The following is a 24,811-nucleotide window of genomic DNA, read 5'->3' on the forward strand; positions in this document are numbered from 1 at the left end:
TAGAGATCCCCTGAGCAAATTCTGCCCTGCACAGACCCTCATCTTTAAAGTTAGGGTCACAAGATCCACCTTCTTGGTAAACTTCAAACATGGGACACTCCAGAACATCTTATTTCTAAAATAGAGATCCCCAGGCTCCATCTCCAGGGATCCTGATTCTGGTTAGGGTGAGGGTATTTCCCAGGCTATTGGGAAGACTAAATAAGACTCCGCAGGATTTGGGGGAAATCAAGTGAGGCCGTGTATGGAAAGTTCCTAGTGCCACGTGCAGCACAGAGTAAGTGTTGGCTGATCAGGAGCTTTAATTGTTTTTAAGACCAGGGGTTAGCAGCCCACGTGCTCATGACTGTGTCTGTACATAGTAGATACCAGTGAGTGCATGTGTGCTTATTTGCTCAGTTGTGTCTGAGTCTTTGTGACCTCATGGACTGTAGCCTGCCAGGCTCCTCTGTCCGTGGGATTTCTCAGGCAAGAATACTGGAGTGAGTTGCCCCTTCCTTCTCCAGGGGATCTTCCCAAGCTAGGGATCGAAGCCGGGTCTTCTGCATTGCAGGAAGTTTCTTTACTATCTGAGCCAGCAAGGAATCCCAGATACCCAGTTAATATTGTCAAATGCGTGGGGGAAAAGAAAAAAGCCTTCCAGGCAGACCCCGGGGGTGGAGGCTCCAGACCCCATCCGCAGGGACAAGAAAAACAGTATGACCACCTGCCCCACCAGAAGCCCTACCTTCAGTTCCATGGTTATGGCTTTCAGTGGTTCCTTCCTGGGAGTCTACAGTGGCCTCATAATTGGTTTCCCTGCCCTCATTTTGCTCTGAGTTAGAATCATCGTTCCAAACTGTAAAGTGTTTCTAGTATATTCCCTCTGATTTTGGCTCCCCGCCTTCAGTTTTCCTTCAGTTTTCGACTCCCCAGTGTGTCGCGTCCCTTTTTTCTCTAGGATGGCAAAAGAGCAGGGAAATGCTTTGCCAAAACCTGTGCAAAAAGTTCTGGTATGGGAAATCGTAAACAATGCAGAACTTTCTGAACTGCTAATGGGCTCTGGACTGGGCGCAGTGACGGTGAGTCACATGGAGACTGGCCCAGATCCAACTATGGACACCAAGTCTACTCAACTCCGAGAGCGGAAGAATTGATGCTTTTGAACTGTGGTCTTGGAGAAGACTCTTGAGAGTCCCTTGAACTTTAAGGAGATCCAACCAGTCCATCCTAAAGGACATCAGTCCTGAATATTCATTGGAAGGACTGACACTGAAGCTGAAACTCCAATACTTCGGCCACCTGATGCGAAGAACTGACTCACTGGAAAAGACCCTGATGCTGGGAAAGAAGGAAGGCGGGAGGAGAAGGGGACGCCAAAGGATGAGATGCTTGGATGGCATCACCGACTCGATGGACATGAGTTTGAGTAAACTCTGGGAGTTGGTGATGGACATGGAGGCCTGGCGTGTTGCAGTCCATGGGGTCGAAAAGAGTGGGACACGACTGAGCGAATGACTGAACTGAACCCAACCGAACCAAGCAAGGAGCTCTCGCCCAGGGACTCGCTGGCGCCTGCGCTCTGCCGCGGCCCCGCCCTCCTCCCGCCTGACATCCGGGGCTCGGGCAGGGGCGTGTCCGGGGAAGACGGGAGGGAGGCGGCGGAAAGGAAGGACATCGTGGGAGGCTGGAGGAGCCGGGAGGGAGGAGGGGCGGGGGCGGGGCGCAGCCAGCGCGCTGTCACGTGACGTGCGTGACGCCGTGTCGGCCGTCTCGTGTTGTTGAGGCTGAGGACTGGCGTGTTTCGAGAGTCTTCCCTGTCCCGGACCGCAGGAAACCGGCGACTCGGTCTCACTCCCTTTGCCCGGCTCCGCTCTGCCGCCCTGCCTGGCTCTCCTGGGCCTGCCGCCTGCTCTGGCGTCCCCTCCGCTCCGGCCCGACCCGACCCGACCCAGCCGCATGGACACCCCCAGGCCGCCCGGCAGCCGCCTCGGCCGGCTGGGGCGTCAGGTGAGCGGACAGGTCAAGTGCGGGTCCGGAGGGAGCCGCCTCCCCGGCCGGGGGCACGCCGGGCCCTGGCGCGTCTCTGCCGTCGAGCTGGGGAGTCCGCTTCTCCCGGGCCCGTTGGCATCGCAGGGGGAGCCGAGGAAGGGAGGAGGGTGATGGGTGGACAGCGTCAGGCCGGCTCGCTCAAGGCCAGAGAGCTCGCCTTTCCGCTACCTGCTTCTCCGGGCCAGCCGCCCTCCCAGCCTCGGGGTGCCCGGGGTAACAGCTGCTGCGGCCAGACAGCTGCTTCTGCCCGCGCTCCTCCCCACACCTGGCCTCGGGGAGATGCGCCTTTGCCTGCCTCACCGAGCATCTGCGCTGGGGAGACTCCTTCCGCGGCAAGAGGACCGGTTCTGGACCAGGCCCGAAGCCAAGGTGGAGCCATGATCCGAACCTGGGACGGAGGTCGGGAAGAGTAGAACAGAACCCATGGCAGCTTTGGGACCCGAGCCTTCACGTCAGGTTGAAACGGTCGTTAGCCTTGAGTGACCGCAGTTCCCCACGGAAGCACTCAGAATCAATTCAGTTTTCTGGCTGAAACATAAACCAAGCTCCCAGGGAAGGGTGTACAGAGAAGCAGATTGACCGTGTTTGGGAGCCAGTTACGTTGCTTTGCCTTTATCTAGTACTGTGGTGGTTTCTTTTTTCTTTTTTTAATTCTTTCCCTGAAAGAAGCCCATCTATTTTCTCTGTAAGAAAGGTAAGTACTTCAGTTTAACTTGAAAGAGATTGAGGACGGGGCCGAAATCTGAGACCAGCTTCTTATCCATTGTTGTGTAGCTTGAATTATACTCAGTGTTTTATACCTTGGATTACAGGCAGTTTTGATTCCCCGTTGTGTATGCATTGAAGATACTTTTTCCTTACATAGTATTTCCTTTGTAGAATCTAATGATTTCCTAGATTAAAAAAAAAAAAAAGTCATCCATTTTGAACACTAACTTTTATCTTAATAATTGCAGCTCTGGCCTTTCAGAGTTTGTGCATTTTGAACACAGATATACGTTGCCTCATTCGTCGATGTTTTTATGTGTTGAGTTAGTGTAGAGAAGACCCTGATAGCAGGAAAGATTGAAGGCGGAAGGAGAAGGGGACAGCAGAGGATGAGATGGTTGGATGGTATCACCAACTCAACAGACATGAGTTTGAGTAAACTCCAGGAGTTGGCGATGGACAGGGTGGCCTGGGGTGCTGCAGTTCATGGTGTGACAGAGAGTTGGATACGACCGAGTGACTGAACTGAACTGCCTGACAGGATTTTTCAAAAAAAATTGCTTTCTAAGAAGTGGGTCTTTGAAATACTTCACTGTTTGAAAATGTAGAGAAATGAATTTCCTTTGAAATGTAGGCACAGATCATTAAGAAATATAACCTGGAAGAAGTGCTTTTCTGTTTTTGGTTTTTGCTTTAGACTTAAAGTTTTTATTGGATTTTATTTGAGTTACAATTGTGTTAGTTTCAGGTGTAGAGCAAAGTGAATCAGTTAAACATAATACTTTTTTACAGATGCTTTTCTCATATAGGTCATTACAGGATATTGACTAGAGTTCCCTGTGCTATACAGTAGGTCCTTATTAGTTACCTATTCTCTATGTAGTAGTGTGTGTATGTCAGTCTGTCTCCCTATTTATCCCTCCCTGCCTTGCCTCCCTGTTGACTGTAGGACTGATTTCTACATCTGTGACTCTATTTCTATTTTGTAAATAAGTTCATTTGTTTAATTTTTTAAAAAAGATTCTACATAGAAGTGATATTTGTCCTTCTGTGGCTTACTTCACTCAATATGACAATCTCCACACCCATCCATCTTGCTGCAAATGGCATTATTTTGTTCTTTTTTTACGACTAAGTAATATTCCATGGTATGTATGTATCACATCTTCTTAATCCACTCCTCTGTTGATGGACTCAATGCATTTAAAAAATTATTTATCTAGTTTTGGCTGTGCTGGGTCTTCATTGCTGCTCAAGCTTTTCTCTAGTTGCAGCAAGCCTGGGCTATTCTTCCTTGTGGTGGGCAGGTTTCTCATCGCTGTGGCTTCTCTTGTTGCAGAGTTATTGGCTCTAGGGTGCGTGGGCTTCCGTAGTTGGAGCACACAGCCTCAGTAGTTGTGGTGCATGGGCTTAGTTGCCCCATGGTACATGGAATCTTCCTGGACCAGGAAGTAAACCTGAGTCCCCTGCATTGGCAGGCCAGTTCTTATCCACTGCACCACCAGGGAAGTACAACTCAATGCATTTTAAATAAATAAAGATATATTCTTGACTAAAGAAGGGAGGATTCAGCCCAGCCACTGACTTTCCTGTCTTTAAAACTGCCCTGCTTATCCACCTCCAGAGGAATGAGCGAGAATTCTTTGGGATATTGGTGTATTCCTTGGGCACCCAGCGTGCAGATTTATTTTCTCTAGCCATTTAAGGCTGTATGCTTACTGAGGCCAAGTTCCCTGGCTTTAAGATGCGTATGGCTCTAGATAAAAACTGCTGAAGCTACCCAGTCCCCAAAGCCATCTGCTCTCACCAGAGCCTTGGAAAATGAAAGTGACCGTGATGAGAAGGGTGGCCATCTTTTCTTACCTTAGGGAGAGCAGACCCCAAACTGATTCTTATGAGATTCTGGGGACAGAGGGAATTTAGGCTTGCAATTGTATAGTGAGCTGCAAGCCCAACTCTCTGAAGGTAGATTCCACACATGATTTCTTGTGTCAAGTATCTCCTCCTTTCAATGGGAGAAGTGTTTTAACCCACATTTTTAATGGTAAAGAATTCCTCTTAATGATTTCTGTGTTGAATTTAAATTCTTTTTAGGATGAGGAGAGAAGCCAGCAGAGTACCTATAGTGTTTTTGAAGATATGCCATGAGAAGTATAATTAACATAGAAATAAATAGTATTTTTGTGAAATTTCATACAATAATGTGTGACACAGAGAGATGTAGACAACTTTGACTTATGATTTCCTGGGGAGTTGGGGGAGGAGTTCTTTGTTCTTTAGAATAAATATTTAGTAATGAAGCCTAATTTTGCTTCATAAATTGTTGTCGTTAGTAGATGTGTTAACAGATTATATTTTAAGAATTATTTTTAAAAGTTTGCATGTTTAAAAACGAGGATACCTGGTATTGTATCTTTTGTAACTTTCTTTGACATTTACAAATAACCTCAGATATGCAGATGACACCACCCTGATGGCAGAAGGCGAAGACAAACTAAAGAGCCTCTTGAAGAAGGTGAAAGAGGAGAGTGAAAAAACTGGTTTAAAACAGCATTGAAAAAACAAAGATCATGGCATCTGGTCCCATCACTTTATGGCAAATAGATGGGGAAACAGTGGAAACAGTGACAGACTTTATTTACTTGGGCTCCAAAATCACTGCAGACGGTGACAGCAGCCATGAAATTAAAAGTCGCTTACTCTTTATAAGAAAAGCTATGACAGCCTAGACAGCATATTAAAAAGCAAAGACATTACTTTGCCAGCAAAGTCCATCTAGTCGAAGCTATGGTTTTTCCATTAGTGAGAAAAACGGTGTGAGAGTTGGACTGTAAAGAAATCTGAGTACTGAAGAATTGCTGCCTTCGAACTGTGGTGTTGGAGAAGACTTTTGAGTATCCCTTGGACTGCAAGGAGATCAAATCAGTCAGTCAAGCCTAAATATTCATTGGAAGGACTGATACTGAAGCTGAAACTCTTAATACTTTGTTCACCTGATGGGAAGGGCTGACTTGTTGGAAAAGAGCCTGGTGCTGGGAAAGATTAAGGGCAGGAGGAGAAGGAGACGACAGGATGAGATGGCTGGAGGGCATCACTGACTTAATGATCCTGAGTTTCAGCAAGCTCCGGAAGATGGTAAAGGACAGGGAAGCTTGGCATGCTGTAGTCCATGGGGTCGCAGAGAGTGGTACATAACGACTTATAGGGACTGAACAGCATATTTGCTTTACCTCTATTTTTTTTTCTTTCTCCTTTACGTCTAATTTTTTTTTCTCCGTATGCGCAGTTATATATGTGTGTAATTTGAATATAATTTTAAATTGTTGTAGTTTTTTTTTTTTCCATTTGAGAGAGTGTTGCAGACCTCATGCACCTTTTCCTCCAAACATTTCAGTGTTACATTCTAAGAATGAGAACATTCCTCTACATTGTCGCAGTAAAGATTTCAGAATCATAGAAAAGTAACATTGGTATAATACTGTTGTCTACTCCATATCTCCGATTCAAATTGTTCTAATTATCTCTTTAATGTATCTTATAGCATTTTTTTTCTTGTTCAGGATGGAATTAAGAATCATACTTATCTTTAGTTTTTATTTTTCTTTAGTCTCCTTTAATCTGGAATGGTTCTTCAGCCTTTGTCTTTCATGACATTGGTGTTTTTGGTGACTATGGTAGATTGATTTTGTGTCTGAATTTGGACTTACCTGATTTTTTTCAAAATTAATTTTAGTTTATGCATTTTTGTCAGGAATATAACGTTAGTGATACTGTGTCCTTGTCCATGTATCTCATCAGGAGGCACGTGGTGCCAGTTTGTCTCATTATTAGTGATGTTACCTAAGTAACAACTGGGTGGCAGGGATGCATAGGGCAAGGCGTGTGGGAAAGGGCACATCAGAGTGCTTTGCGCCATCCTTTCCACATCTTCACCAATCTTGAAGCTCCCATATATATGCTTATTCATTCACCTGTTGTTGATGGACATTGGTGTTGGTAAACATGATAGCCACGTGTCCAGGTATGAATAAATCTATGCATATCTTTTACTCATCTCTGGGTAGAAATTTTCTTTGAGTGTATGTCTTAGCAGTGGATTGTGGGATCACCGAATAGGTGTATATTTAGGTGTAATAGATAACTGCTAAACGGTTTTTTGAAGTGGTTGAACTAATTTGCAGAAATGGAGTTATTAACCTTGTGTTAATCCAGATCTGGCTAAGATATGAATAGCTGGTTGCTGAAGTTCATGCTGTCTGACAGTACAACTGTCTCTTCCCCTTATTATCATCAGATCTGGATCCTGAGGCATCATCCTTCATTTTCTTCTTTCTTCTCTCTGCCATTATCCTGAGGTTACTGCAGAGTCCGTGGGATGACCCGTCCAGTCTTCCCAGGCTCCTGATTCCGTGACTTACCTCCCGCCTCTTATTCGTCTAGTGCTTTCATTTTTATTTCTACTATACCTGCTTTTTGACATTACCAGCATATCTAATTTGTAAGCCCTTTTGTTTTTACCTTCTTCCTCATTGTGCCTGAGTCACACTTTTGCCAGTACCCTCCCTTTGCCTTCTTACTCGTCCGTTTATTGTGGTGACAAAATCCTAACCCAGATTCAGTCATGTCGTCAGCTCTCTCTCAGGCTGAGCTGGAGAAAGAAGCCCACAACCATGCAGGTAGGTGCCATCTCCATCTTGACTGGGACTTCAGAACTGCTGTAGGTACCTGCAGTGTGGTGTCCTGGGTGAGATCAGAACAGAACAAGGACATTGTTGGAAAAACTGGTTAAGTCTGAGTATAGTTACTAGTGGTGTACCAATGTTGGTGTCTTAGTCATGACAGGCGTACTGTGGTAATGTAAGTTGTTTATGTTAGGGGAAACTGAGGGAATATCTGTAATATCTTTGTAACATTTCTATAAATCCATAATTATTCCTAAATAAAGTTTATTAAAAAAAATGCTATTGTAGATATAGCAGCTCCCATTCCTGGATTCTTCTCAAACCTTGCCCTGTCACCTACTGTCATTTGCCTACTTATCTGAGAAAATTGAGGCCATCGAATGTGAATTCTCCACCACTTGCTATTCCCCCACAAAAAGCTTGCAGGTGTCTTCAGTCATTTGAACATACTTTGCTCTTGTCACAAGTGGATAGGCATAGTGTGTCTTTTTTTTTTCGCATTTGTTTTTTGAAGCCCCGTCCAGCCTGCCTTCTCACAGCTGCACTTGCATCATACTTTTGCTAAATAGTTTCTTCACTTTTTGATTGTACTGGTAGTTTTCCTTTAGGATATTTTCCTCTAAAGTGAAAGTGGAAATTTTCTTTCTACTCTGCTTCGTTTCTCGTTGCTTTTTCGCAGCTAAGATCCTAGAAACAGTCGGCTGCGTTTGTAGTCTCCCTTTCTCACCTCCCAGCCTCTGCAGTCTCACTGTCCTCATCATGCTGCTTTCATTGCGCCCTTCAAGTCACCGGTTACTTCATTATGGAAGCCCGTGAAGACTTTCCAGTCTCTCTTTTTTGACTTCAATATTTGAAACTTCTGAATTCTTCCATTAATTTTTTTTTTTTTGGCCAGTGTTATCTCTTTCAAACAGAAATTAGTAACTTAATAGGAAAACAGTTACTCATAATTTCACCATTCAGAAGTAAATATTACATCTGGGGACATATAGGTAAATTAAAATACTCACTAAGAACGTATTTTAAGACGTCTTGATTGTAATTAAATCCTCTGTATCCTGTCAGTCAGTCAGTTCAGTCGCTCAGTCATGTCCGTCTCTTTGGGACACCATAGACTGCAGCATGCCAGGCTTTCCTGTCTGTCACCCGCTCACGTCCATTGAGTTGCTGATACCATCCAACCATCTCATCCTCTGTTGTCCTATTCTTCTCCTGCCTTCCATCTTTCCCGGCATCAGTCTTTTCCAACATGTTTCAATTTAGAATCATAGCATAATCTTTCTGAAGGCGTTGTAAGCAGTCCTTGAAGTCGGCTACTAGGAGCAACACGGTTGAGAAGATGATGATGATGAGCAGCTCTGACCGAGTTTATCCTGTGCACCTAGTGACAGCTGTGACGCAGCTTCCATTGGGGGCCAGTAGCAGTTGCAGCGTGGTGCTCATTAAGCTGCATTAGTGACTGCGGTCAAGGTGACAAGTGTGAACAACGGTAGGTTATTTGGTCAGAGGATGGTTTGAGAGATTTCAGATTTAAAACAGTTGTTTAGTCGCTAAGTCATGTCTGACTCCTTTGTGGCCGCATAGACTGGCCAGTCAGGCTCCTCTGTCCATGGGGTTTCCCAGGCAAGAATACTGGAGTGGGTTGCCATTTCCTTCTCCAGGGGATCTTCCTGACCCAGGAATTGAACCCATGTCTCCTACATTGGCAGGTGAGTTCTTTACCACTGAGCCACCAGGGAAGCCCTTAAAACAGGTAGAAGGTGGTAATTGGGTATGGGAGATGATTCAGTTCAGTTCAGTCGCTCAGTCGTGTCCAACACTTTGTGACCCCATGAACCACAGCACACCACGCCTCCCTGTCAATCACCAACTCCCAGAGTCTACCCAAACTACATCCATTGAGCCAGTGATGCCATCCAACCATCTCATCCTCTGTCGTCCCCTTCTCCTCCTTCCCCTAATCCCTCCCAGCATCAGGGTCTTTTCCAGTGAGTCAACTCTTCGCATGAGGTGGCCAAAGTATTGGAGTTTCAGCTTCAACATCAGTCCTTCCAATGAACACCCAGGACTGATCTCCTTTAGGATGGACAGGTTGGATCTCCTTGCAGTCCAAGGGACTCTCAAGAGTCTTCTCCAATACCACAGTTCAAAAGCATCAATTCTTCTGCGCTCAGTTTTCTTTATTGGCCAACTGTCACATCCATACATGACCACTGGAAAAACCATAGCTTTGATTAGACAGACTTTTGTTGACAAAGTAATGTCTCTGCTGTTTAATATGCTGTCTAGGGTTTAATATGCTGTCTAGGTTGGTCATAACTTCCCTTCCAAGAAGTAAGGGTCTTTAATTTCATGGCTGCAGTCACCATCTGCAGTGACTTTGGAGCCCCCAAAAATAAAGTCAGCCACTGTTTCCACTGTTCCCATCTATTTGCCATGAAGTGATGATTAGATTAGGAGTAAAGGATGATTCCGAGACTCTTCATTCATTCATCAGTAGATAGTGGTATCCTTACCTGCCTTTGGGAATACCGATGATGAAGGAGGTTTTGAGGAGTAGGTTTGGGGTCTCTTAGACCTAAAGGGCTGTGAGTGGTTGAGTAAGAAAGCCGTACTCTGTCGGGGAGAGTTCACACCTGGACCTGAGTCATGAACTTACACAGAAGTGCCTTTAGATTTGTACATCTTCACACATCTACATGGACATTGTAAATTACTTCTGTAAGCTGAAGTTTGGATTTTGAGCAGCAGTTAACAAGTGAGGGTTGTAGGTATTGGGTGTGGGGGATGCTGGTTTCAGAAGGCCCTGCTGCTACCCGTCAGTGACTGCTAGTCCTGCTTGGAGGAGCACTGCACCTCCTGTGTTAAACAGACCTCCATGTGGCCAGGAAGATGGTCAGGAGAGGGAATTCACTCGGGCCTAGTGTTGAGGTGGTTGAACTTTTCTAGAGCAGTGGAGCAGTGGGGAGAAGCCAGGTTGTGCTGGGTTTTGAAGTGGTTGGGAAGTGAGGCGGTGAAGACGTCTCTGAGATGAAGAGGAAGATGACCAGTGCTGCATCGCCAGAGAGGGATGCTGCATTAGAGACCTTTTAAGCAAATCACTCTTAGATATATTGAGAGATGAGTGGAACGCTAATAGGGAGGGATTGAGTTTCTAGAAGAGAGGGAGCATGGTTCTAGAGGAGGTAAAGATCACTGGTGGGTTTTTAGGGAAGGGCGTTATCCAGATAGGTTTCAGCTTTTCCAGATATCTGTGGGTGAAGGAGGACTTGGGACAGGATTTGTTGATTATTGAGTGGAGCACAGCCATTCTCCTGGTTCAGGCTACTGTCTTCTCTAGGTTGCATTATGCTTAGCTTGCCTTCACAGTAGCTGGAGGACTCTTAAGTATGCATTCCTGGTCATGTTACTCTTTAGGACTGTTACCTATGGGAAGTGTTCAGTTCCTAGGCATAGAAATCCCTTGGGGGTTGTTTAGTCGCTCAGTTGTTTCCGACTCTTTGCGACCCTGTAGGCCTCAGAACAGTAGGCTTCCCTGTCCTCGTTATTCCCTGGAGTTATCAAACTCATGTCCATTGAGTCAGTGATGCCATCCAGCCATCTCATTCTCCGGGTGTTGGTGGGTGGATTTGTGAGGAGCAGATGAAGAAATTAGGGGTGTTGCACAGTGAGCAGGAAAGCGTCTAGTGAGACGTAATAGTTGGAGATATTGGGTTGATTTTTCCCTTAGAAAATGGAAGAGCGCTTAGATGTGCCCTCTAGTGGTAGACACTCTTAGGGAACATACTGACTCAGTATAAGATGGTTTAAACTGATCTCTAGTTATATAGATGTATATTTAAAAATTAATTTTTGGCAGACTGAACCGTGACTATTTCAAATAAAAATTTGAGACCTCATTGTTGGAAAGATTTTGGTCTTTTTAGTCATAAAAACCTAGTTTTTGACTCTTGGTCAAAATCACTGACTGCAATTGTGGGTAAATGGCTTAACTCCTTGGATTTGTTTTTCTCATCTGTCCTATTGGGAGTGGTTGTGAAACTTAAATGAGTATATGTAACATTACCAGCTTCAGTTCTCAGTGGATTTTGATTCCACGTTTTCAGGGAAGAGCCCAGATGTTCATGAATGTGATGTGAACCGCCATGCTGGCAGGTCCTTCAGCAGTGGTTGGGTCCTCCTTTGTGGGCACGTTGTTTTCTTACTGAGTTGTTTCGCCTGTCTTATAGGAGTTGGACTCAGTGACCTCTAAGTCTGTGAATAATTGGAAAGAAAACAAAAAACCAACCCAATAACAGTGAACATTTCTAGCACTTAGACTGTAGTCTTATTATGTGTATTACCAAAGAGAATCAGGTTCCCTGGTGAAACAGTTGATTCCACATCTGAGGCAAGAAATAAGCTGATTTTGGAACATTTGGCATACCAGATAGAAATGAAGCTCTTAAAGACTTACTAGGGTTGGGTCAGAAGGACTTGGGAGCAAACCTGAAGCCTCTCCCACTAGACAAAGATGAGACAGTTTGAGTATTGTTAAGAATAATTGCAGTGAACTGAAAATACGTTAATGAATATGATTTTACTGTTGGAGGATTGTTAGCCAACCAAGTCATTCAATAAATGAAAAGGAGAATGAGAGCTTTTTCTTTTCTTATATGAGCTATATTCTATTAGATAATACCAGATAGTGTAAGAGGGAAGTTTTCTCTTTGTAGAACTACTCTACCTAGTAAATAAAGAAGAAATGATAGAATAAAGGCAGTCTGTAACCTTAGTGAACTTGGGGATCTCAGCTTGACTCGTTAGGGACTTCTTAGCCTTGCAAAACGCTCCAGGCAGTACATGCCTCACGGTGGTGTGACAGACTGCCATGTGTACATAGTCTCATCAAGTCCGATCAGGTCTCTACGTCCAGTCACCAATTTACATGAAACGCAGAGAGAGAGAAGCATATTAAACTATATCACAGGGATAAAGTTAGCAAAATCCAGACTTTAAAAAAAAACCCTGTATCTTTTATAGCTAACATTCTGAAATATTCACAGATGAAATTATAACTTTTCCTAAAAGAATTTTCTCTAAACTTGAAAATAATTTCCTGTAAAAATCTTAAAAGCCAAAGGGTTGCTTCAGAATAACATTAAAGGAAGGTTAGATGGGGCTGTAGGAGTTGGATGGCCTGGGGACTGGGTGATGAGTACAGGGTAGTTTCTTCTTGGTTGTTTTATATATGTTCAAAATTGTCCGTAATAAAACATTAAAAACATAAGTAAAACATTGAAATTAAAAAATCTTGTTTGTCTTACTGTACTAATACATACTCCTTTTTTTAAAAAAAAAATCTGGTATTGCTTTCTACATATAAACACATTCTGTATATTTACTATGAACATGCTACTTTTTCTGCCATTGTTGAATAATCTGCAAGTATTTATTGTGCTTGGCCTTCATACTTTTTAATGTACAAGTTGTAGACCAGTCCCTTATTTTTTTTGTTTTTGTCAATACAGCTTAGCGATTTTAGGGACATGTTTCAGTCAGTTCAGTTCAGTCTCTCAGTCATGTCCAACTCCTTGCGACCCCATGGACTGCAGCACACCAGGCTTCCCTGTCCATCACCAACTCCCAGAACTTGCTAGAACTCATGTCCATAGAGTAGGTGATGCCATCCAACCATCTCATCCTCTGTTGTCCCCTTCTCCTGCCTTCAGTCTTTCCCAGCATCAGGGTCTTTTCTAGTGAGTCAGTTCTTCGCATCAGGTGGCCAAAGTATTGGAGTTTCAGCTTCAGCATCAGTCCTTCCAATGAATAGTCAGGACTGATTTCCTTTAGGATTGATTGGTTTGATCTCTTTGCAGTCCAAGGGATTCTGAAGGGTCTTCTCCAACGCCACAGTTCAAAAGCATCAATTCTGTGCTCAGCTTTCTTTATAGTCCAACTCTCAAATCCACACATGACTGCTGGAAAAACCACAGCTTTGACTAGATGGACCTTTGTTGGCAAAGTAATGTCTCTGCTTTTTAATATGCTAGGTTGGTCATAGCTTTTCTTCCAAGCAGCAGGCATCCTTTAATTTTATGGCTGCAGGCACCATCTGCAGTGATTTGGGAGCCCTAGAAAGTAGTCTGTCACTGTTTTCCATTGTTTCCCCATCAATTTGCCTTGAAGTGATGGGACCAGATGCCATGATGTTAGTTTTTTGAATGTCGAGTTTTAAGTCAGCTTTTTCACTCTCCTCTTTCACTTTCATCAAGAGGCACCTTAGTTCCTCTTTGCTTTCTGCCATAAGGGTGGTGTCATCTGCATATCTGAGGTTATTGATAATTCTCCCGGGTGTCTTTTTTTTTTTTTCCATTTATTTTTATTCGTTGGAGGCTAATTACTTTACAATATTGTAATGGTTTTTGCCATACATTGACATGAATCAGCCATGGATTTACATGTGTTCCCCATCCCGATCCCCCCTCCTGCCTCCCTCTCCATCCCATCCCTCTGGGTCTTCCCAGTGCACCAGCCCTGAGCACCCGTCTCATGCATCCAACCTGGGCTGGTGATCTGTTTCACCCTTGATAGTATACTTGTTTCAATGCTGTTCTCTCTGAACATCCCACCCTTGCCCTCTCCCACAGAGTAAGTCTGTTCTCTCCCGACAGTCTTGATTCCAGCTTGTGCTTCATCCAGCCTGGCATTTCACATGATGTACTCTGCATAGAAGTTAAATAAGCAGGGTGACAATATACAGCCTTGACATACTCCTTTCCCAATTTGGAACCAGTCTTTTGTTGCATGTTGGTTCTAACTGTTGCTGCTTGACCTGCATACAGGTTTCTCAGGAGGCAGGTAAGGTGGTCTAGTATTCTCATCTCTTGAAGAATTTCTCCCAGTTTGTTGTGATCCACACAGTCAGAGGCTTTGGCATAGTCAGTAAAGCAGAAGTAGATGTTTTTCTGGAGCTCTCTTGCTTTTTCAATGATCCAACAGATGTTGGCAATTTGATCTCTGGTTCCTCTGCCTTTTCTAAATCCACCCTGAACATCTGGAAGTTCACAGTTCATCTACTGTTGAAGCCTGGCTTGGAGAATTTTGAGCATTACTTTGCTAGTATGTGAGATGAGTGCAATTGTGCGATAGTTTGAACATTCTTTGGTATTCTTTGGTGTTGCCTTTCTTTGGGTTGGAATGAAAATTGACCTTTTGCAGTCCTGTGGCCCCTGCTGAGTTTTCCAAATTTGCTGGCATATTGAGTGCAGCACTTTAACACCATCATCCTTAGTATTTGAAATAACTTAGCTGGAATTCCCCCCCTCCACCAGCTTCATTCGTAGTGATACCTCCTAAGGCCCTTGACTTTGGACTCCAGGATGTCTGGCTGTAGGTGATCACACCTAGAGTGATCACACCATCGTGGTTATCTGGATCATGAAGATCTTTTTTGCATAGTTCTTCTATGTATTCTTACCACCTCTTCTTAATATCTTCTGCTTCTGTCAGATCCATACCATCTCTGTCCTTTATTAAGCCCATCTTGGCATAAAATGTTCCCTTGGTATCTCTAATTTTCTTGAAGAGATCTCTAGTCTTTCCCATTCTGTTGTTTTCCTCTATTTCTTTGCATTGATCACTGAGGAAGGCTTTCTTATCTCTCCTTGCTGTTCTTTGGAACTCTGCATTCAGATCGGTATATCTTTCCTTTTCTCCTTTGCCTTTCACTTCTCTTCTTTTCTCAACTCTTTGTAAGGCCTCCTCAGACAATCATTTTGCCTTTTTGCATTTCTTTTCCTTCGGGATGGTCTTGATCACTGTCGCCTGTACAATGTCACGAACCTCTGTCCATAGTTCTTCGGGCACTCTTGCCTATCAGATCTAATCCATTGAATCTGTTTGTCACTTCCACTGTATAATTGTAAGGGGGTTGATTTAGGACATACCTGAATGGTCTAGTGGTTTTCCCTGCTTTCTTCAATTTAAGTGTGAATTTGGCAATAAGGAGTTCATGATCTGAGCCACAGTCAGGCCCTGGTCTTGTTTTTGCTGACCGCGTAGAACTTCTCCATCTTTGGCTGCAAAGACTATAATCAATCTGATTTGGGTATTGACCATCTGGTGATGTCCATGTGTAGAGTCTTCTCTTGTGTTGTTGGAAGAGGGTGTTTGCTATGACCAGTGCGTTCTCTTGGCAATACTCTGTTATCCTTTGCCCTGCTTCATTTTTCATTCCAGGGCCAAACTTGCCTGTTACTCCAGGTATCTCTCTTGGTTTCCTACTTTTGTATTACATTCCCCCATATTTCAGTGCTTCTGTTGAATTTTCCTTTGGGCTGAATTACTGACTTGCAGTACTTTGGCCCCGTTTACCCTTGTTATCAATTACTTTATAGAACCTTGGGCCACTCCTCGACAATCAGCTACTCCTGGTGGTAGTTTTCCCAGGAGGAAAACTTGCCATTTTTTGCTGAGGCTCAGCTCCTTTTTATTTATTTTATTTATTTATTTTTTTCTCATTTTTTTAAGCATGTGTATTTATTTATTTTTAGTTTTTTCACTTATTTTTATTAGTTGGAGGCTAATTACTTTACAATATTGTAGTGGTTTTTGCCATACGTTGACATGAATCAGCCATGGATTTACATGTGTCCCCCATCCTGAACCCCCCTCCCACCTGCCTCCCCATCCCATCCCATCCCTCCAGGTCATCCCAGTGTACCAGCCCCGAACATTTGTCTCATGCATCCAACCTGGACTGACGATCTGTTTCACACTTGATAATATTCCTGGGCATACACACCGAGGAAATCAGCTCCTTTTTAAAATAATAACATGTTATAAAATTGTGTTCCCCTTTTTCCAGTTTCCTTCCTTTGAGGTAACTTCTGTTATCAGCTTGAAGTATATTTTTACCTTCTTTTTTCCCTTAGCAGTAAATATGGGTTTTATATATTTTCTCCTTGTACTTCACTGGGTTGTTTTTTTTTTTTTTTCCACTGTATTCTGAAATTCTCTGCACTCATCATTAATTGCTGTTATTAAAAATGAATTATCAAATGATGTGGGCATATATAAAAGTATCGTTTTCTTTGCAAGTGTCTGTATTTTGCATTTTCTTTTGGGGAGCAAAAGAAATAGTTTTAAAAATATTTTGTTAAATATTAGGAAATCATTCTTTGAAGTGACTGTTCTAGTTTATAGTTCCACAAGTACTACTAGAGAATTTGCATTGTTTTACATCCTTGCCAGTAGCTGGTGCTGTCAGATTTATTAATTTCTATTAATCCAGTGATGTAAGTTGATGTCTCACTTTTAATTATATGTTTAGTTTTATAGTTTGGAAAAACGTGTCTCCTCCTCACTCCCTAGGGACATGCTATGATACTTTTTTTTTTTTTTTTCGTGAAAAGCTAAACCTAGTCAGTACTAATAGAGTCATTTTTTGTATGGCTATTAGGTCAAATTACGATTAGAAAAAAAAAAATCATCATTACAATTCAGTCAAGTATAAATAAGAAAGCTAGATAAAACCTTGTAAACTGTCACCATTTAGAGAGCTAATTCAAAAGCTTCAAACTCGAACTAACACTATCAAAATTCCGCCAGTTTGAAAACCAATAAAAATTATTGCTGGAATCCAACAATTAAAATTTGGTAGTTTGTGCTGTGATGCAAGAGTGGGGAAATCCTTAAGTTAAGGAATTTACACATGGTTGTCTACTTTTTTCTCGAAGAACTCAATAAACTGTTTTCTTGGTGAGCTATTACAGCAGATAGCATTAGAGCTAAAATCTTAGATTCTTTGACATAATGACTTTTCTGTTCTTTTGAAGAACTAAAGTGAAAATATTATAGTATAGTGGAAATAAAAAGTCCTTACTGCCAGCACAGTTGACACTTCTTCTACTCTGTCTACTGTTTTAGGCTCCGAGCTCTGTCCAGCAGTGGGAGTATTACATCCCTCCCTTTCTCCAGCATTGCCGAAGTATGTGTTAGCAGACTATTGTTACGGGAGAGAAGAAATGTTAGCACTTTTCCTTAAAGACAACAAGGTAAGAAAGTAGGAAAGAGTTCAAAATTGCAAATGCGATTTCACGGTATGTACAGTTACGTGTTGATACGTGAAATAGCTGTGGTTTTTCTCTCTTTTCCTGTGTTGAAACCTGCACTAGTTCACAGAGGCTCTTCTAAATGTTAGAAGAGAAAACTTTATATTTTAGAGAAAACCTAAGATTTCATTACAGAAGTAGAAAGCTTCATGGAAGCAGGAGAGTGATCAGGACTTAATGTTTTGTCTAACTGATTTCCTCACAACCTTTATTTTTATCCCACTGTGATGGCTGAGAAAGTTTTCTCTTCTCTTTATTGCATCTGTCATTCTTCTTTCCAGTTAGATGTTAGGAGCCAGAAGGGCAGATGCTTCTCTTGTTCTTCCCATTTGAATTAAATGTAGAGACAATCTTAAAATATGACACCTGATTTGAGTTACTTATAAATGATCAAAACTCATACGGTATAAAGTACATTTCTGTCATGTGATTAGTGAGAAATAACATTCTCTACTTAAGTGTACTTTGTTTTTAACTTTATTAATGGATTAAGAATCAGATTTTAATGACGGTTGCTAAGGTTGCAACCATTCTTAGCCGTTGCAGATATGGTTGCTTATAAAACTCTCTTCACGACCTTCTGCTCTGAGTTAAATGCACTCTGGAGTATCAGAGTCAGTGAAAGTGAAAGTCGCTCAGTCATGTATGACTGTTTGCGACCCCATGGACTGTAGGCTGTACGTGGAATTCTCCATGGAAGTCATGGAATTCCCCAGGCCAGAATAATGGAGTGTGTAGCTTTTCCCTTCTCTAGGGGATCTTCCAAACCCAGGGGTTAACCCAGGTTTCCTGCATTGCAGCCAGATTCTTTACCAGCTTAGCTACAAGGGAAGCCCAAGAATACTGGAGTGGGTAATGTATCCCTTCTTCAGTGGATCTTCCCAACCCAGGAATCGAACTGGAGTCTCCTGCATTGCAGGCAAATTCTTTACCAACTGAATTATCAGGATCAGTGCTATATATCAAATCTGAGCGTGGTAGTCTGATGAGAGGACGAGGTGAGTGACTGGGCTTTTTAATGTTTGACTGTCAGAATATTGATTGTGACTGAATAAGCTTTTATTCTGTATTTTGATAATCACTGGCAGATAAGCCAAACTATTTTCTTGTTTTGGCTTCTTAAAATTGCAGGGAGAGTATTAACCTCATGGTCATGTGTTTGGTCAAACAGATCGCTTCAGACCTTCTGGATAAAGAATTTCTGCCTATCCTACAGGAGGAGCCCCTCCTGCCACTGGCTCTTGTGCCCTTCACGGAAGAAGAGCAGGTGTGTGCGTAGCTTTGAGCCTCAGGCCCCACCCTTGTTCCTTCCCACTGAGGCATGAAAACAGGAAGTTCCCCCTTAGGCTCTCAAGAGTGTCCTCCTTCCCCAGGCCTGCTTCCTTCTACTCTTCTTGGCGTATGGATGCCTCACTGAGTTGACTAGATTCTGCTTTAGATCTAGTCTAAACATGTGTTAGAATAGAGAGAAAAAGGTATTTTTCAGGGGAGAGGGCCTTCTTTTCAGAAGCATGTAGTTTTTCAGAAGTAATCTGCTAAACCTGAATTCCTACCAGTTTTTACCACTGAAATAAAAATGTAAATATTCAGCCCACAGTTTGCTTAAAATGGTGCTTTTCTGTCACAAATTTTTTAAATGATATTGTGACAGAGTTTACAGATTTTGTGTTTGTCCTATTATAGTATATGATGTCTATAGATAAATAATAGAGTTTCTGATTTTAAGGAACTGTGACGATTATAGTAAAATAGAGATATAAAGAGCTTTGTTAGAATACCACTTTAAATAAGGAATCATCATTACTCTTCAAAAAAACTGCTTGATTGAGACCTAAGTTACATGGCATAACATTTTATAATTTTATAGTTTTTAGTATATGCACAGAGTTGTATAACCCATCACCACTATCTAATTCCAGAACTTTTTTCATCATTTTTTTGTGACAACTCTGGGTGTTTTTCTGCACTCTTTATGCCAATGTCAGTCTATTGAGAAGGAAAAGCCTATTAAAAGAACTCTATTGAGACTTTCCTGGTGGTTCAGAACTGATGGGGAGCTAAGATCTCACAAGCCACGAGGCATGGCCAAAAAAATATTAGACCTCTGTTAACCTGTGTTAAGTTTTAAAAAAGATATGATACTTATTTGGTGACTTGGAGCATCATACCTTTATAAGTAATTTTGTTTCATTTGTGGTTTCTCCTAAATCAGACTGTGCTGTGTGCTTAGTTGCTCAGTTGTGTCTGACTCTTTGTGACTTGGACTGTAGCCTGCCAAGCTCCTCTGTCCATGGGGATTCTCTAGGCAAGAATACTGGAGTGGCTTGCCATGCCATCCTCCAGGGGATCTTCCCAACTCAGGAATTGAACCCAGGTCTCCCGCCTTGCAGGTGATTCTTAACCATCTGAGCCGCCACGGAAGCCCAAGAATACTGGAGTGGGTAGCCTATCCCTTCTCCAGGGGATCTTCCTGACCCAGGAAATGAACTGGGGTCTCCTGCATTGCAGGTGGATTCTTTACCAGCTGAGCTACTAGCGAAGTCCAAAGTCAGCCTAGTAATTCTGTCTTTATTCATGAAACCCAGTATCATCTAGAGTCATCAGAAAATATTTTCATTGACCAAAAGGTGTTATGGTTGTAAAGAATACATGGGAAAGGAAGGGTCCTATTTCCAGTAATTGCTGAAAAGTTCCTTTTCAAAAGTGGTAAATTTCCTTTAAAAAAATCTGACATCTGGTTTAATTTTTCTCAAAAATATTTTTATTTTGAAGCATGTCAAGTAATATAGAGAATATTATTACAAAGATCTGAGTATTTTCAACTCAAATACATCTAATCTTAAAATAATCTGTGTATACCTTTGAAGAAACAAAATTCCTCATCCATTTGAGACTGTCTGTGGTGTGCCCCTTTCTGCATTCCCAGGAATTACTATGAATCAGATTACTTTCATCATTCATGTTTTGATATTGTCATTACATATTTGGGTATCCATATGCTCCTAAGAGTTTTTTAATAGGGTTATAAATGGTACATGGACTGTAGGCTGCTAGGCTCCTCAGTTCATGGAATATCCCAAGGAAGAATACTGAAGTGGGTACCCACTTCCTTCTCCAGGGGATCTTCCTGACCCAGAGATTGAACCCAGGTCTCCCTCATTGCAGGCAGATTCTTTAATATATAAGCCACCAGGGAAGCCCATACTGAAGATAGCTTACTGTATATTATATTCTGCAGCTCCTTCTTTCTTTGAGTAATGCTTTTTAGATTTCATGTTCATACACATGGTTTCAGCTTGTTCATCTCTGCTATATAATATTTCATATGTGAGAAAAATCAGTAAAATACTGACTCTTTTGCTGTAAAAGATATTCATATTGGTTGTAGAAGATACAGAAAATAGGAAGAGGGAAATCTTAACCTATAAACTGAGCATGTAGAAATAATTACTTGTTAACATTTAGTATGTTTAAGCAATTTATTTTTGTGTGTGTATCTTTAATTGTCAAAATACATCTGTAATACAGACCGAATCCAACAGCATATCAGAATTAAACACCATGGCTAAGTGGAGTTTATCCCCAGAATTCCAGGGTGGTGCAGCATAAAATCAATATAACATACCCCATTAATAGAATGAAGAAAAGAAAAGCACTTAATCACTTCAGTTGTCTCAGAAAAGGCATTTGACGAAATTCAACACTGTTTCATGATAAGCAAACTTAACGAACTAGGAATAGAAGTGAACTTAGTATAATTAAGCAGATTTATGAAAAACGCATAACCAACATTATAGTCAGTGATGAAAGATTGAAAGCTTTTCTTCTTAGATTGGGAACAAGATAGTGTATCTGCTTTCACTACTGATATCGAACGTTGTATTGGAAGTTTTAGCCAAGCTCTTAGGCTAAAAAGACATAAAAAGGATCCAGATTGGAAGGGAAGAAGTAAAATTACCTCTGTTCAAAGATGACATGATACAGAAAATCCTAAAGAATCCATAGAATAGCTATTAACACCAGTAAGTGAATACAGCACAGTTGTACGCTTCAGAATCAGTACACAAAAATCAGTTGTATTTCCATACACTGTATGCTTAGTCACTCAGTCATGTCTGACTCTTTGCAACTCCGTGGACTGTAGCCTGCCAGGCTCCTCTGTCCATGGCAGTTTTCCAGGCAAGAATATCAGAGAGGTTGCCATGCCCTCCTGCAGTGGATCTTCACAATCCAGGGATCGAACCCACGTCTGCCACATTTCAGGCAGATTCTTTACTGTCTCTGCCATCAGGGAAGCCCTTACTAGGTTCTAAGTGTATAGAAAGTATTCAGGTAAAGATACATTCCAGGAATTTTTGAGTTTAAAACTCTCTCGTTAAATTGTTCCATATGCCTAGGGTTTTGATATTTCATACATCATTTTCCAGTATTTCTATAATTGCTTCCTGCTTTACCTTTTCCTAAGCCCTGTGTGTTCCATTTATCCAGAAGTATCGACTAAACATATTTTTGAATCCCAGACCTCTTGTCTTCCTGTGTCCCCTCTTCATGTTTGAAGGATGCCCCCCCACTACTATTCTTGTCATGTTTGACCCTTTTCCACATTGGCTGTGGGTGCAGATGTAGGCTAATGACCAAGTGATTGGGATGTTGTTTATTCTTTTCAGGCATTCTCTTCCCCTCCCCTCTTCTTTCTTTGCCTTTCCCCATTCATCCCTGATACCTGTCATTCTATTAAACTCTAGTTGGAGTTGCTAGTTCACACTGATGAGCAGAATGAGGCAAAATGATCAATTTTTTTTTTCTTTATCCTGTTACTGTTGATTCAGACCTTTTGTGACTCCTGCTCATTTCCACCTTTCAGTAGTTAAAGGACCCTTTCAAACCAGATCCCTTTTACTGTGTATTCTCTGTTTATTTTTTTTTTCATTCATGTATTTATTCCACAATTAAATCATAATTCAAAGCCATAACATTTTTAAAAGGTAAAGGAGAATCTGTGTCACAGCTGTATTAATAAAACAGACATTGGTCTAAAGTGCAACACTAAACAGGTGTTCTCTGTTCCCATGGTGGAATAAATACATAACAATTACACATAAAATTTCACTGAAGATCTGAGATGACGCAAATAAGCCTTTGAAACAAACTGCCCGACGAATGGAAGCAGGCTGCAAATAATTCCTATTAACACTGAACTGCAAGATAGAAAAGTCCCCAAGGTGGCTAACATTTTCATGTGCCTGGCCTGAGCTTCTATCTTCCTTCCTCAGTCACATCCTAATCCAGAAAGGCTGCCCCACCCCATGTTCAATTCGCCACCATAAGTACCCAGGGACCTCAGCACAGATGGCCGCTAATGAGCCTGTGTGCAACCTTCATCAGAAGCTCCAGGGAAATTAGGAGCCCAAATGCAGGGAGCAACATCGTTTCTTTAAACAGTTTTAACTGCTGAATGAGCTCTGGCAGGCCACGTGCATTTTCATAACAAACCAAAATATTGTCTTAATATCTTTCTGCTCTTCTTTAAGAATGTTAAGTGGGACATTCTAGTAAAAAACAAAAAAATTACAGAAATAATGAAAAATGAAAATTCAAAAGATGTGTGCCAACAAGCAAACCAGGCCTCTGCAGCCTGACTCATTTGTTTCTGGGCTGTGAGGCCATGTGGAGGGCGATCAGGCAGTAGACGGTCCCTCCCACTGTCAGCGCCATGGTGGTCCGGTATAGCATTTGGTCAGGCAGGCCGCGTTTCAGGTGGACAGGCACACCGTCAGATTTCTGGAAAAACTTCTGCAGCTCTGGAACTGTGTTTTTCCCAGCATAATCATATGCAATAGAACTGGAACTCAGTTTAGTTTGGTGTGGCAAATATGATAGACGGTGCTTCTGTGGAAACAACAGGCCTTAATCCCTGAGGGCTATAGGCATCGGAAGCCCATGCTCCGGCCAACTTCTGCGTGAAGCCACTGAACTTATAATTACATGACGCCCCGTCTGGACTTCCCGCAGCCACTGCCCACGCGACTGCCGCAGAGAAGGCAATACTCTGTTTATTATGATGATGCATACATATCTTGCCTCCGTCTGGGTACATACAGAACCTAACATGGTGTAAGGCATTGGTGGTTCATGTTTGTTGATCTGAAATGTTAGTTTAAAATTTTCAGCTAAAACCAAAGTTTGGAACATCTTAGTGTGCCATGTGGTGATCGTCTCTCATCGCTGGTAGTCATCAGATGCCGGTTTATAGATGCTGTGGGAGATGGTGAGGAGCAACATGTGGTTTCATTCTTTCAGAAGTTTTCAATCTCCTAGACAGAAGTATTTGATTGCATTTTCTAGCTGTCTGTTATTTTATAGCATTAGTATACCAAAGGAGTTTTTTTGGGGGTAGTGCGTATGTGTCTAGGGAAAGTTGTATCTAATTTTCAAATGCAAAGTTTATGTATAAATAGTATGATAGGAGATTCCTCTGGCTTGAATGGAGAAGGCCCTGCATCTGTATTGAGACTGAGAGCCCAGACAGGCCTGCCCACTTCCTAGTTATGCCACTTTGGGCATCCTCTCTGTGTGACCTGTGTAAGTGATGTGGAGCCCTTAGGAAAAAACATACCATGTAAATCTTCAGTACTACTTTATTTTCACAGGTTAGGTGAATTTTGTTACCTTATTATAGAAATAAGAATTCCTGCTGTCTTATCTGTGTAACAGCAATCTTGGGTTAGAAAAAAAAAATCTGTCTAATTAATACTTAAGAATGCCTAAGATTTTTAAACCACAAAAGTTCTCAATAATTAAGTTTCCGTGTCCTTGATATACTTTGCTATTATCAGTCTTAGACCACTCCAGGGTTCTTTATTTTCTTTCCTTTTGGTCAAAGAATAGGAAAATGTGACTTGCTACTGTGCCCTGCTTTTCACAACTGCTTGCCTTTACTGGCTAGTATTTACTTGAAGAAATGATTGCTGCGTGGGTCATCACCAGTGGGGAGGGTTCATCTTTCCCTTTGCCTGCATAGGACTGGATAAGGGAGATTTCAGAGGAGCAGCAACAAATCTGTTTGAAATCTGATAGGATGGTTCTTTTTTTTTTTTTAATGGAAATGACACATATACAAAGGATAGTCTTTAAGTTAAACCACAGGTAAGGGAAAGGGTTCATCTTAGTCTATGTAAAATTAAAACAGCAGAGAAAGCATAATTTTCATGGAGTATTAGATTTGGAAAGAAATAATAATTTTATCTAGTCCAACCTCCTACTAGTGAATAAACACTCATTTTGTGTTTATAGAAA

At 41.9% G+C, this 24,811-nt stretch overlaps 1 long non-coding RNA gene and 1 pseudogene across 4 annotated transcripts; one reads left to right on the forward strand and one right to left on the reverse strand.

The window, feature by feature from the left end:
• Window positions 1-1,647: 1,647 nt before the first annotated feature.
• On the forward strand, window positions 1,648-21,695 carry LOC122677110. 3 transcript variants are annotated; one of them, XR_006335714.1, is made up of 4 exons: window positions 1,648-1,989; window positions 17,331-17,458; window positions 18,687-18,782; window positions 19,906-21,695. It is a non-coding gene; the product is annotated as an uncharacterized LOC122677110 (long non-coding RNA). The 3 variants fall into 3 exon arrangements; XR_006335716.1 differs by lacking the exon at window positions 19,906-21,695 and adding an exon at window positions 18,316-18,513 and having other exon boundaries at window positions 18,687-19,109; XR_006335715.1 differs by lacking the exon at window positions 19,906-21,695 and having other exon boundaries at window positions 18,687-19,109.
• Window positions 21,696-22,443: 748 nt separating this feature from the next.
• On the reverse strand, window positions 22,444-23,585 carry LOC122676830 (annotated as a pseudogene). The gene has a single exon (XR_006335644.1). The product of XR_006335644.1 is annotated as a cytochrome c oxidase subunit 7A-related protein, mitochondrial-like (transcript).
• Between the last annotated feature and the right edge of the window lie 1,226 nt (window positions 23,586-24,811).

Source organism: Cervus elaphus, chromosome 20, assembly GCF_910594005.1.
Source record: "Cervus elaphus chromosome 20, mCerEla1.1, whole genome shotgun sequence".
In the NCBI taxonomy this organism is placed as follows: domain Eukaryota; kingdom Metazoa; phylum Chordata; class Mammalia; order Artiodactyla; family Cervidae; genus Cervus; species Cervus elaphus.